The 14,551-nt window shown below is 40.1% G+C and overlaps 1 pseudogene; it reads right to left on the minus strand.

Moving 5' to 3' along the window:
- Positions 1-1,123: 1,123 nt before the first annotated feature.
- LOC126189850 (5S ribosomal RNA) lies at positions 1,124-1,241 on the minus strand (annotated as a pseudogene).
- Positions 1,242-14,551: the final 13,310 nt, after the last annotated feature.

Here is a 14,551-nt window from a genome sequence, read left to right on the forward strand (position 1 = left end):
ATGGTCTTCCCTTTCGGTAGTTCCAAGTGGCGATCCAGAGCCCGGTCTTGTCTCGAACGTACATTCTCGAGGCCACCGCTGCCAGCAGTCATCCACAGTGGTTACATTCCTGCCAAGTCTTCTGCAGAAGGAACATTCTGCCTCTCGTAGCCCTATTAGACAACGTCGATCAAAGTCAGTGAAGTGCTGATACTGGCATCTTTGTTGCCTTAGTGCCAAACTTGACTAGCATCAACTTATCACGTCCAGCGTGAGAGGTAACTAGCGCACACTTACAGCGTGTATTTAAGGCGAAGCTGATTTGAGTACTCACAGTGGCTCTAAGGACCACTCTTATGCGACTGGCGCGAAATTTGAACAGAAATCATGTTCCAGAAGTAGAAAAACACCTTTCGTTTATGGCGCACAACTCATACTTGATTTTGCGATATTCTTTCCGCCAGTTTATTTCCCACATACGAGCATTCAACCTCCTTCAACAATTATAAAATTGGTTGCGTTGTCATATGCAATGGCTCTTCACACAGTAATTTGAGAGGTATGGGTCTCGAGACTCGACTGCTAGTGATACGAGGCCGCTGGGATCCAGCACGGCGTTCCGTATTACTCTCCTGAACCCACCGATTCCATATTCTGGTAACAGTCACTGGATCTCGACCAACGCGAGCAGCAGTGTCGCGATTCTTCTTTTGACTTTTCACCACGCTGCCTATGGACATTGGCCTTAGATCTGCAACAAAAAAAAAAAATGCAAGACTCGGCGCTGAACGCCACTGAGTGCTAATTTTAATTTTAATAACTGACAGCCTCAGTTGCACCATTTACCTAGGATTTACCTAGGTTTCAGTCGGGATAGCCCAACCTTCTTCAGAATAACAGTAACTACCGTTTGTCCATAGTGGACATCGTCAAGTTAAAACTGCTCTCCGTCTTCAGGCCACAAGTGGCCCATCGGGACCATTCGAGCGCCGTGTCATCCTCAGGCGAGGATGCGGATAGGAGGGGCGTGTGGTCAGCACACCGCTCTCCCGGTCGTTATGATGGTTTTCTTTGACCGGAGCCGCTACTATTCGGTCGAGTAGCTCCTCAGTTCGCATCACGAGGCTGAGTGCACCCCGAAAAATGGCAACAGAGCATGGCGGCCCAAATGGTCACCCATCCAAGTGCCGGCCACGCCCGACAGCGCTTAACTTCGGTGATCTGACGGGAACCGGTGTATCCACTGCGGCAAGGCCGTTGCCCAAGTTAAAACTACAAATCCATAATTTATCCTCAGACTATAAAACTTATCTGGAACTGCCTCGGCCCCACTTCGCGACCACGATGCGGCAGCCACGAATGCTGTACTTGAGTTCCAGTAGTTACTGGTCATTTTTGGAACACAACCTACGACCAGCTTAGAGACAAAAGTGATACACTTTCTGCAGGACCTGACCTTCAATTTGCAGGACAGTGCTGAAGCACGTAAAATGTAAGCTATTACTGATTTGTTTGACTGATGAGGCTGCTAACTGCTATACCACCTTCTGCACTCCCCTGACTTAAGCCATCGTAAGTTCAACTCGATTACTAAACTGTAGGAAACACTTCACGGCGTTCGCTTCAGAACTGCTACAATTTCGTCGGGCAATAGACCGAACTGTCAACACAACTGGCACTGCTAAGAGTATCGTACGACTTCCACAACGCTGGCAACGGGTTATGCAGAATGCTGGTGACTACTTTGCAGGTCAGTAAAACTTTGAATCACGTATCTATTTTGTACGAGCGGTGAATAAATAGTTGCTACTATTAAAGTTCCAACCCTCGTAGTAGTTATAACATGATTAAAATTGAAGACTTCAGCTGTAAAGAATGGTGAGGAAAAAGTTGCTTGTTACGAGAAATTGCGAAGTACAGTTTCAATAAAATCTCATAAATAGGATATTTCAAATGCATGCAATATGATTTTTTATTCAGACAAGTTTTCAGATATATTTAAACTAGCGGCGTATTTCTAAAATGATGATTCCACTTAAAACTTTGTTCTTGAAAATCCGTCGGTGGGCATTTAACATTTTTTACATGCAAACTGTGTGCACTTAAGATTAGTTAGCATTGACTTAACACTGTTTGCTTGCTAGAGGAACTAATACAACATTACTGTAAAACCTCTCAAAAATACTAATTCAAGAGATGTGACTTGCTTTAGTTTTTTATGCTAAGATCTGAATTAAGAATGTTTGGAATAATACAGTATAACAACCTCTGTTATTCAGTACCATACAGAACTAATTTCATGAAGCACTTGGTGCACGCATTACTACTACTGGCAGCCATGTTTTTGGTACTTACCACTGTCATCCAGACAAGTCTGTCATTAGAGAGAATCTGGTGTTGGAGATAGTGCTGCTACTTTTGGCTTTATCGTGGAACTATAATGCGAGTAAAGCCCATTACTTACCATGTTTTACATGCAATCACTCTTTTTCATCGACTGCGTCCGTATTTTTTTCTTTTTTTCACTTCAGGAACGTCAGAAAAAGCTTTTCTTTTATGTCTTTTCCTCATTCTGGAGTATAAAAAAATCACAAGGGCAAAAGTCGGTTGAATATGGGGTCATACCATTTTTGATCAAATACTAGAACACATAATGTTGTGCAAAATCCAGTCGCCCGACTTCGACAAATCCACTTCCCCCGCAAATGGTGCAACATTTTCAAAACATCCCGGTAGAAAGCCCGGGTAACTGGCTGGCCCCGTGGAATAAACTGTCTTGACAACTCCTGTCACAATGAAAAAATAAATCAGCGTTGCTTTCACGTTTGACTTCGTTTGACGAGCTTTCTTGGGGCGAAGTGAACAGAACATGAAATGTTCCACTGGCATGATTATTGCTTCGTTTTCGCATCGAAAACGTAGCATCACGATTCAGCACCCGTGGGAACGTTGGAAAAAACGTTTCAATCTCTTCCGAACTCTTGTTTCAAGCTATAGCATGCCTCGATGGGATGTTGATGTTCTTCAGCAGTCAATGGTTGAGGCACGATTTGGGCAGCCGTCGTTTTCATTCTCAAATCGTCCACTAAATTTCGCTGAACTAAAGTCCAAGTCAGTCCGGACAGCTCTATAATTTCTGCAATGGTCCTTTGTCGACCTTCCAGGCTGATTTCAACAATTTCTTCAACATTTTCATCGGTTCAGGCTGTGGAACTCAACCAGAGCGGGACTTGTCAACGATTAACATTTCACTCGGAACAGGAAAATCACTATATCGCTTGAGTTTTCTCCATTGCGTCATCCTTGTAGGCTGTTATTAACGTTTCAGGATTTTCTGTGACAGTTCTTCTGACCAACAAGAAAAACTTTACAGCCACACACTATTCGAGAGACTCAGCCATTGCAGAAAGACGAGCACACAATGCAATAGTTACTAAAAAATGAAACTTCATTAGCTACGACGCTTCGTTTACAGACTCGGGAATGGTAGCTGTAAACACTCCTAGTGGCAGAACACGGCACTAGAAATACTCTGCCCACCACAACTTCACATCAGTTCGTTTTTCTTTTTTCTTTTTTTTTTTTCATATCCCCTCCTAAAGCATCCCTCGTATGACTGTCACATACTGTTAAAGACGTTTAAAAAAGTTATCTCACATGCATACTTCTTCGACCTGAATGTCTTGATAAGTGTCACTGTGTAAACGAATTTTATTGCATTCTTCTGATAAACTCTACTATATGATGTACTATTTATTGGCTCTTGATAAGGTAGGCGCATCCTTCATTAGTTCTTGACACAATTAGAACACAGAATGATATACCAGGATGTGCTGAAATGTAGTGCATCCGAATTTCGTATGTGAAAACCCTTAAACTTAAATAAAACAAAAGTTGCTAACAGTCCACATCTTCATTTTTCATGCCTAGATATTCGGAGGCCTTTGCCGCTAGAGGGCTTCAAGTTGTAGAGTGTAATACGGCGGTCCATGAGTGAGAAACATTGTGCAGTAATCGAGTTTCCAATTCGAAGAGTTCATTCACACAAACGGCACTTTCTCTTCAACATGACAGTTCCAGAACACAAACGAGCGCTGCCATAACTGCAGCTCCCCGACGTTTTTGGTCCACTGTCATCCGTCATCCTCCATACAATCTCGACTTGGTCCCATTCGAATATAATCCGTTGCCAAAACTTAAAAAACTCCTTCGAGAGCTTTACTTTGATAGTGGTGAAGTGGTGTAGGAAGAGCTGAGCTTGTGGTTCCATCGACAAGTTAAACATTCTGCAGTGACAATTTCAGCGAAGTGTCTTTCGTTGGAAGAAATGTGTTCGTCGGCAGGGTGCCTATGATCAGACGTAAATATGTAGAGACGAAGAATAAAGGAGTGGAATGTTAATAATGCTTGTTTTTATTTAAAAAGCTTTAAGACTTTTCACATATAAAGTTCGGAGGGCAGGCGGACTGTACTAATCGGTACCGTCTCTTCAATTTTTAATTGTGATACCGTCAACATCCGTATCAAATATCACCAGACGTCGGGGCGGCGTTCCCTTGATGAGACAATAGTGGGGAGTACGTCAGTGTCAATTCGTAACTGCACATAATTTATTCAAACCACTACCTGCTAGAAGGTAAAAAGAAACGTTAAGCCTTTAGTTTCAGAAATAAATAAAATTTTCGATGTAATTGTAAGAAACGAAACTTGTTAGGATATGGCACGCAATGTTTGTAATGATCTGCATTTCATCGGGGCCCTTCCTTTTGAGATCCACAACCTTATCGCTCTGCAGTGGACAAAACGAGCGAGACCCCTCGCCTTTTCGTTATGCTGATCATCACAGCTTTAAAGTCTGCTGCACAGTATAACAGGCAAGGCGACGAAGTGCTACCAACATATTATGCACAGGCGTGAAATTGACGAACTATCCAAACTTTGTCAGACTGTTTTCAATCGTGTGTAAGACTATACGTGTGTTGGAACTTAAATAGTGGCAACTATTTATTCACAACCTGTACAAAAGAGTTACATGTTTGCACCTGTCACTGTCCTTCAAAGTAGTCACCTGCGTTGTGTAGAACCCGTTGCCGTTACTCGCTAATAACAATATTTTGTTATTTCGATAAACATCCCGAATGATTGTCACATAAGCGGTGAATGGCTCTGAGCACTATGGGAGTTAACATCTGAGGTCATCAGTCCTCTAGAACTTAGAACTACTTAAACATAACTAACCTAGGGACATCACACACATCCATGCCCGAGGCAGGATTCGAACCTGCGACCGTAGAGGTCGCGCGGTTCCAGACTGAAGCGCCTAGAACCTCTTGGCCATAAGCGGTGACATGAAGACAGAAAATTCATGTTTTAGAGTCCAGAAAGCTCAATGCAACAGAAACTGCAGATCATTTTGCCATTTTATTGCGAAATTGCCGGCTTATTCATGTCTGGGGTAATAACAGAGGGCTGTTTGGCTGGGTTGTCTGCTAGCATAGTGAAAGGTGTTTGCTACTGCAAGGGAGGTCTGGTTTGTTTTCGGTTCTAATCTCGATGGAGACAGATAGAATGTCAGTAAAGCAATTCTCGCCCCCCCCCCCCCCCGCCCCAATACGTTTTATTGCTACATTTATTCTGTACTGGCGCCCTGTGGATGTCAATATGAAACTCTTGTAGAATTTCATACTTGTTACTACCTTCCTCTTTCCGCTTCTGTCAATAATTGAATTGACTTAGTGTGGCACTGAATGATTTGTAACCGAATTTCGTTATGAATCTTCACGCATTGCTAAATTTGCACACTTTCATGGTAGGTCAGCAGCGGTAATCCACTATGACTGGTCTAAAAGTTGACGCAAACCGTTTCGCGGCCGAATGCGCATAATATTTTGCTAATTCGTAACGATCTGGGGTACTTTGTCTTACTAGAACAGTTGTGTTATCTCGGTAAGTCTCGATAAGCTGAAATTCATTTTTATTAGGACAGTTCACACTAATTAGCGTTTCGTCTTTCATTTATATCTTATATTTACGTGTTGTGTTTAAGACACTAATCAGCATTAATATAGTCTTACAGCTGTGCGGATCAGCATAACGAAAAGGTGAGGGGTCTCGCTCGTTTTGTCCACGACTGTACATTAATTTGATTGAGTCCCAACCTGTAACGTAAATGTTTGTGTGGTGCACAGCTTTGTGCATCAGATCCTGGCTGTACATTTTGCAAAAAAATTCACGCTTTTGCTGACGCAGTAATTGGTTTTAACGACAGCTCTTTCAACGCCAAATATTCAGGAAAGTAGTTTGCTGTTCAAAATTATTACATCAAGTTTCTTCTTCTCAGGGAAAAACTCTGCAGGTTCGAGTCGCGACACGGTCGCCAAACATAACATATTTTTATTGGAACACTGCTTGACTTATTCCTCCCAAGTATGTTATGTCGTCGGTACTAGGCGGGACGAACTGTTGATTTGTGAAGATAGAAAAAAAATATGGATTGATATTAATGCATGTTTATTAACTCACCCACTTAACTGGCATGTTCTTGGCGGCTTTTACAAATATTCATTAAGCATTATCGCTTGGTAAAGACTTCCTGTAACTAAAAATATATTTGCTTTAAGAGGCTCCGGAAAGGCTCAAAATCATGAAAAGTTCAATTTTTGGTTTTTTGAGTTTTCTGAATCTGCAGACTATTACCTTTTAATAGATATATAATTTATTCAATTCCGAAGACTACAACTGTTTTTAAATTTTTTTTGAAATGTGTTCTACATGGGCGTGACCCACTGTGGCGCTGTTAAACTGCTGTCAAATGGTGTTATAATTAACGTGCGTGTTCATCAGGTACATTTTAGTGATGTGAGATAAAGTATGTGTTGTGGCTAACCTGTGATGGTTCAATATATATCGCAGGTGTGATTGTCGATTGTTTCATGTTTATTTACTCTGTCGTTATCTCGAAAATATTCGTAATTAATTCTGTTTCTTCCCGTGTGGAGTTGCTAGTCTCCCATCGGGCGCCTCCCCAGGTGGCGGATAGGGGAATGCCCACCAGATATGGAGGGTACCGGGGAAATAAAATACCCGAGGTGGACCAAAACTAGCAACTACTGCCTTGTAGTTTAGGTATTGGATTACCAAAGGCTAAAGGAAGAAAACCTTGAGCAAAAATTACCTGGTCCTCCAGGTTGGGGGTTAATGCGATGGGCCAACTCCCCATTCATTGGAAAAACCTCACTGGTTAAACAGCCTATAAGATTACAGCAGGACGGATATAATAGGAGACGAAAAAGGCTAAGAAAACGGACTGTCTTAATTGGTGTATGGAATATACAAGGATTACAAAATAAAGTAGGAGAAGTGATTAAAGAAATGGAGGCTAGAAATCAAGATATTATTATACTCCCAGAAACTAAGAAAAAAGGACGAGGTATTGAACGAATAGGATCATATACACATTTCTATAGTGGTGTCCCAAAAAATCAAAGAGCAAAACGGGGGATATCGATATTGATGAAAAACAAATTCAAAAGAATGGTCACAAACTGGGAACCTATTGATGAAAATCTGATTAAAATTAATATTGATATTCATGGATACAAAATTACTATTATAGGAGTATATGGAATAAGCGAAGATGAACCAATTTGTAAAAAGGATGATTTCTATAATAATTTAAATGGAATCATAGAGGATATCGGGAAAACCAGGGAGATTATTATTGCAGGGGATTTTAACGGTAGAACTGGAAGTAAAATTGGAAATAAAATTATAGGACCATTTGGAGAAAATGTTATAAATGATAATGGTAATAGACTTAGTGATATCTGTGAACAAAATTCATTGAAAATATTAAATGGCTTTTATCAACATAAAGAAATACATAAATACACATGGCATAAAGATACATTAAATCAAAAATCAATAATAGACTATATTATAATTAAACAGCAAATGAGGATAAAAATACATGACATAAGAGTATATAGAGGGGTAACTCTTAGCGATCATTATTTGGTAAATTCCAAATTTTTATTCCCCTTCAGAGGAAAAAGCACTGAAGAAAATCGAAATTGTCCTATAGAAAATATACAAACAGAAACCAAAATTCCTAAATATAATTTGAATAGTTTGGAGAATGAAAGCACAATATTTTTATATCAAAAGAGATTAGATGAAAAACTGGTAGAAACAGAGTTTGATAATACAGAAGATCAATATCATTATATTGTAAATAAACTACATGAAGCCGCCAAGGAAGCTTTAGGAGAAACAGAAGAAATACGTACAAACCATCCATTATACTACTGGAATGAAGAAATTAAAAAGGAAGTGAAATTAAAAAAAAAAAATTTTTAATGGTTAAATACCAGAAATCTTCAAGATAAAATAGAGCTTAATGCACAATAAGCGAAAATCCGGAAAAAGGTTGCAGAAGCAAAAAACAAAGTTTGGGAACAGTCATGTCAAAAAATTGAATCCTATATTGGTGGTAAAAGAAACACAGAAGCATGGAAAAGTATAAAAAATTTAAGAAGGAATTCCAAAGAAACAACACATATTAAATATATTACTCATGACTCTTGGGAAAAATATTTTAAAAGTTTATTAACAGAAAACAGGGAAGAATACTTGGGAAACCCTGAATATAATGAAATGATAGATCTACAAGCAGAGAATTACATCCGTTTGGAAATAGAGACAGTAAAAACTGCAATAAAATCTTTAAAGAATGGAAGGGCTACAGGCATTGGAGGTATTCCTGCAGAATTATTAAAATTAGGAACAAAGAAATTAATGGAATTGCTAAGAAACCTTTTCGAAAGGTGTTTGAATGGGGAAGATGTCCCAAATGATTTGAAAGTAGGATATATTTCAGTGATACATAAAAAAGGAGCGAAAGATGAGTGTAAAAATTATAGGGGAATAACAGCGACCAATACCTTCAGTAGATTATATGGAAGAATTATTAAATATTTGTTATAACAAGAATACAAAGAAAAGGAGGCTGAAGAACAAGCAGGTTTTAGAGCTGGAAGATCAACAATTGATCATATCTTTTGCCTACAACAAATTACTGAAAAAAAATGGTTCGGGCACAACCTATACATTTAGTATTCATAGATATAGAAAAAGCCTATGATAGTGTGCCTTTATCCAGTTTATGGAAAGCTTTAATATCAATAGGAATAAATCCAAGAATAATTAAAGCAATTCAAAATTTATATAAAAATTCTATTTCAAAAATAAAAATTGGTAAATATCTATCACATGGATTCCAAGTCACAAAAGGATTATGTCAAGGATGTAGCATCTCACCTACATTGTATAAAACATATACAGAAGTAACTTTACAGAATTGGAAGAAAAAATGTCATGCTATGGGAGTACCAATAAATGATAGAACAATATACTCGTTACAATTTGCAGATGACCAACTGATTATAGCCCAAGACTATGAGGACATAGAGTATATGACCAGAAAATTGATTCAAGAATATAAAAAATCAGGTCTAAATGTAAACATGAATAAAACAAAGTACATGGTAATTGGTGGAGTGAATGGAGACTTAATATTAGAAGAAGGGATGGGAACAATAACAGCTACTGAGGAATATAAATATTTAGGTGTGAAAATTACAAATGATGGGAAACAGGACAAAGAAATTAGATCAAGAATAAATTCTGGAAAGACGACAATCTCTTTATTGAATGGAATTCTCTGGGACAAACACATAACAACTGATAACAAAATAAGGATTTTTAAAATAATAGTTAGGAGCATTATTACATATGGTTCAGAAGAGTGGACAACAAAATGGCAACTGAAATCAAAATTATTAGCCACAGAAATGGATTTCTGGAGATGTTCAGCAAGAATATCAAGACGAGAAAGAATAAGAAATGAAGTAATCAGAGACAAGATAAAATGTAAAAATTCAGTTATTGATTTCATCGAGCACAAACAACTTAAATGGTATGGACACATCAGACGAATGGTACAGGAAAGGCTACCAAAATGCATAATCGACTGGGTACCAATTGGAAGAAGGAAAAGGGGACGACCACCTGATACATGGAAACAGGGAGTTCAGTCAGCAATGAGGAAGAACAACATTCCTGAAGATTTATGGACAAATAGAGAAGAGTGGAGAACAATAATTAGTGACTTACTGTAGTCTAGAATAGGTGCTGGAAAAATGTACTCACATTGTAAATCCAGAATAATAATAATAAAAAAAATAATAATTCTGTTTCTTGAGTCTGTGTTTTGTTGAAGTATAATAATGAGTAAAAGTAAAGTTGCTGTTGCGACTTTCAATGATGGCAACATTGTAAGGTGCCAGGTATTTAGAAATATGGGAATGAAGATAGGTTCTAACATGGTACGAGCGATGCTTGCTTTAGACAAGGAACGCATTCGGGCTGCAGACAGGGCTGTAAAGAGTCTAGAAATACAAGCAAGAGTAAACAGGAGGAGGAACAAGAGGAAGCTGGAGGAGGAGTTTGCAGAGGATGAAGATAATCCATCCTATGGACCTGTAATGCACTAAAAAGTTAATCCAATCTTTGTCGCTCGATTCCCAAAACTTTTATTTTCTCATACTAATTAGATGTTTTCTAAGGATCTTCCAAACATATTTGTTTCAAAGTTCCAGTAAATGTTACACAGTACCTTCTGCATAATTTAACACAGCCTTTTTCCAAAAAACTGTATATTTTTGAATATATAAATAAAAAAATGTTGTGAATTATCATTACAATTGAAAAAAAAATCATCTTTAATAACTGAACTAAAATTTTGTAAAATCCCTGTGTTAAGTTGTAGCCCATATTCCAATAAATAATCTGTAAAAAGTTCAACTTCCTACCTCAAATACTTTCTGAGGAAAGATGTAATTTATAAGCGTTATTTTAACATTGCAAGTATAGGGCGTTCCGGAGCCCCTTAATTTACCAAAAGGGAAAAGGCAGATTTTAATCATTTGTTCCATCAGAAAACTTCGCGACAACAATTGTTCTGAAAAATTACTAGTCGATTGAATGTAGCTGTGAACAGTAAATGATTCCATCATTCCTGCCGCTAGGAGGGGAGGGGCGGAGGGGAGGGAGTTGGACGAGACTGAGTGGACGCAGAGTGTGAAGGGATGGGGAATGCTGGTGCTGGCGGCGCGGTCAGCGAGTAGCAGGCAGGGCGCCATGTCCACCGCGCTGCGCCCTGACTCGTCGGCGTCGCGGCGCGTGGCGTCGCGACGTAAGGAGCACCGGCCTGGGGAGACAGCGCGGGGGATCGATGCGACCGCAGGCAGCGGCGCCGCGTCGACGTGGCGCTGGGCGGCGGGCGGGTGCGCGGTGCGGTCTGTGCGTGCAGAGCAGAGAGCGCCGCGCGCTGCGGAATGCGTGTTCCCAGCTCGAGACGACGTCCTCGAGTGCGCTTTTGAAATTTACTTCTCAACGAGCAGTGAAAAGCGAAGTCCTCCAAACTCCGCTCTATAAATAACTAATACCTTCTGGACAGCTCCGTTTATAGCAAATTTCTCGTTTACCTCACCGATGCATGATTATAATAGACACATCTACTAGGTGTAGTGAAGAAGTTTCAATTAACACCTCGAAGAAAATAAAGCGGTGACTATTTCTGCCAACGGAGACCTCGGTTGTAAAAGTTCTGCATTTTGGCTGGATCTCGCACGTACTTTCCTCGTCATGTTGTTGTTGTTGCGGTCTTCAGTCCTTGGTTTGATGCAGCTCTCCTTGCTACTCTATCCTGTGCAAGCTTCTTCATCTCCCGGTACTTACTGCAACCTACATCCTTCTGAATCTGCTTAGTGTATTCATCTCTTGGTCTCCCTCTACGATTTTTACCCTCCACGCTGCCCTCCAATGCTAAATTGGTAATCCCTTGATGCCTCAGAACATGTCCTACCAACCGATCCCTTCCTCTAGTCAAGTTGTGCCACAAACTCCTCTTCTCACCCAATTTATTCAATACCTTCTCATTAGTTATCTGATCCACCCATCTAATCTTCAGCATTCTTCTGTAGCACCACATTTCGAAAGCTTCTATTTTCCTCTTGTCCAAACTATTTATCGTCCATGTTTCACTTCCGTACATGGCTACACTCAATATAAATACTTTCAGAAACGACTTCCTTACACTTAAATCTATACTCGATGTTAACAAATTTCTCTTCTTCAGAAACGCTCTCCTTGCAATTGCCAGTCTATTTTTATATACTCTCTACTTCCACCATCATTAGTTATTTTGCTCCCCAAATAGCAAAACTCATTTACTACTTTAAGTGTCTCATTTCCTAATCTAATTCCCTCAGCATCACCCGACTTAATTCGACTACATTCTATTATCCTCGTTTTGCTTTTGTTGATGTTCATCTTATATCCTCCTTTCAACACACTGTCCATTCCTTTCAGCTGCTCTTCCAGGTCCTTTGCTGTCTCTGACAGAATTACAATGTCATCGGCAAACCTCAAAGTTTTTGTTTCTTCTCCATGGATTTCAATACCTACTCCGAATTTTTTTTTTCCTTTACTGCTACCTCAATATACAGATTGAATAACAACGGGGAGAGGCTACAACCCTGTCTCACTCCCTTCCCAACCACTGCTCATCATAATACATAGATCAGTCCTAGGGCCGCTCCTCTTCCTTATTTATATAAATGATATTCCCTCTATTCTAAAATAACTATGTTTGCTGATGACACTAGCTTAGAACTAAAGGATATTGTGTGCAACATTGGGTCTGTTTCAAATAGTGCAGTTCATGACATAAGTTCACGGCTTGTAGAAAATAAACTAACGCTAAATCACAATAGGACTCAGTTTTTAATTCAACAGAACCCGATTTTTTTATTTCACAGAATGGGCATGTGATTAGTGAGACTGAACAGTTCGAACTTCTAGGTGTTCAGATAAATAATCCACGGTCAGGATCTTGTCCTAAGAATTAATGCCACCATTTTTACTATCCGAATGGTATCTGAAGTATGTGATAGTTCGATACGAATATGACTCCGCTTTGTTTATTTTCATTCGCTTATGACGTATGGTATAATATTTTGGGTTAACTCTTCCCATTATCATAGGATATTTTTGGCTCGGAAACGAGCGGTGGTGTACGTTGTCGACCCCTGTCCATTAGCCTGGGTATTTTGACATTGGACTCTCAACATATATATTCTTTACTGTCGTTTCTTGTTAACAATATCAGCTTATTCCCTAGATTTAGCAGCTTTCACTCAATTAATACTGGATAGAAACCCAGTCTGCATTTGGATCGCATTTCAGGAGAATACGGGGAATGACGCAAAATTGAACAACTCAAACAAGCAGCATGCGTAATTGTGTTGTGTTCGGAACGAGTTGTGGAGTTCAAGGACGCCCATACGATAGTTTGCAGGGAGGGGGAACTAGACCTGGAGGTATGGAGTATTTTTAATATTTTGGAATCCGAATGGCGACTTGTAAGTGGTCATCAAAAATTTCCAGCTTGTACACAGTCAAAAACCTACGTGATGCCGGCTTTTAAATCATTTTCGTGGAAGAGAAACACGTGAATACATTACATTCTTTTTGCTTTGCCTGAGAGTTGGGGGAAAGAGGGAAAGGGGGCGGGGGGTTGCATGCCGCCTTTGGCCCGCGACATTGTCGCCCTTGGTGGCGTTGTGGAGCAAATAGAATCCGTCAGTCAGCTTAACCGACACATATCTTCTTCACGTCCTCTCTTAATGTCATCAGGACACTTGGGTGTTATGCTGCTGTGGCGGTTTCCCCTCCTAGCACCACATTACGGGAGCCCATAAAACAGTCAGTATCAGGTACCCCAATAATGGTTCGGTCTTCGCCTTTCGTCGCAGTGATGAATCGATGTGTTTCCAATTCTTGTTTTGCTCCGTTGCCTCGGGATCGCACTGATAGACCCAGCACTCCTCAGAGAGATTCGGCGGCTAAAAGATGTCATCTGGATCGGCCTGACACAGCACCAACGTTTCACTACTGGCTCTGTTACAAGTGCGCTTTTTAAATGGATCTGAGCGGTCGCGGAAAGCAATGAATGGTTAACACTGACATGTTCAAAATGTCGTGCCAGTTATTGAAAACTGATCCACAACTGATTTTTCCCTTTTCCACTGTCGTCTGTACTATGTCGCCCGCCTTCGAGCCCCATAGCCACTACTTGTCTCGTTTTTCCCGGTTCCTCACAGACAGACGGCCCGCCTACTTTGTTATTTTTCATTCAGACTTGTTTTTGCAGCACCTTCGTCAACTAGGGATGAACTGTTGTAGCGTCATTCCCCTTCAGAAGCTGACAACCAGTTACACCATGGCACTCCACGTTATCAAGGGGCTGCGCCGTTTGTTCTGTCTCCTTTACGGCGTGATACGGTACTGGGATGAGCGGAATTCATTGTGCACTGGGACTACAGAAATGTACTTGTAGAGTGTCGATTCCTTTAAAGTTCCGTAAATAGCTTACGCTATAATGATTTAATAAGACAAGAATGTCTTTGCGTGTTATGAGTTCACAATACATGACATAAAACTGGTGAGG

Source organism: Schistocerca cancellata, chromosome 5 (genome assembly GCF_023864275.1).
Source record: "Schistocerca cancellata isolate TAMUIC-IGC-003103 chromosome 5, iqSchCanc2.1, whole genome shotgun sequence".
NCBI lineage: Eukaryota > Metazoa > Arthropoda > Insecta > Orthoptera > Acrididae > Schistocerca > Schistocerca cancellata.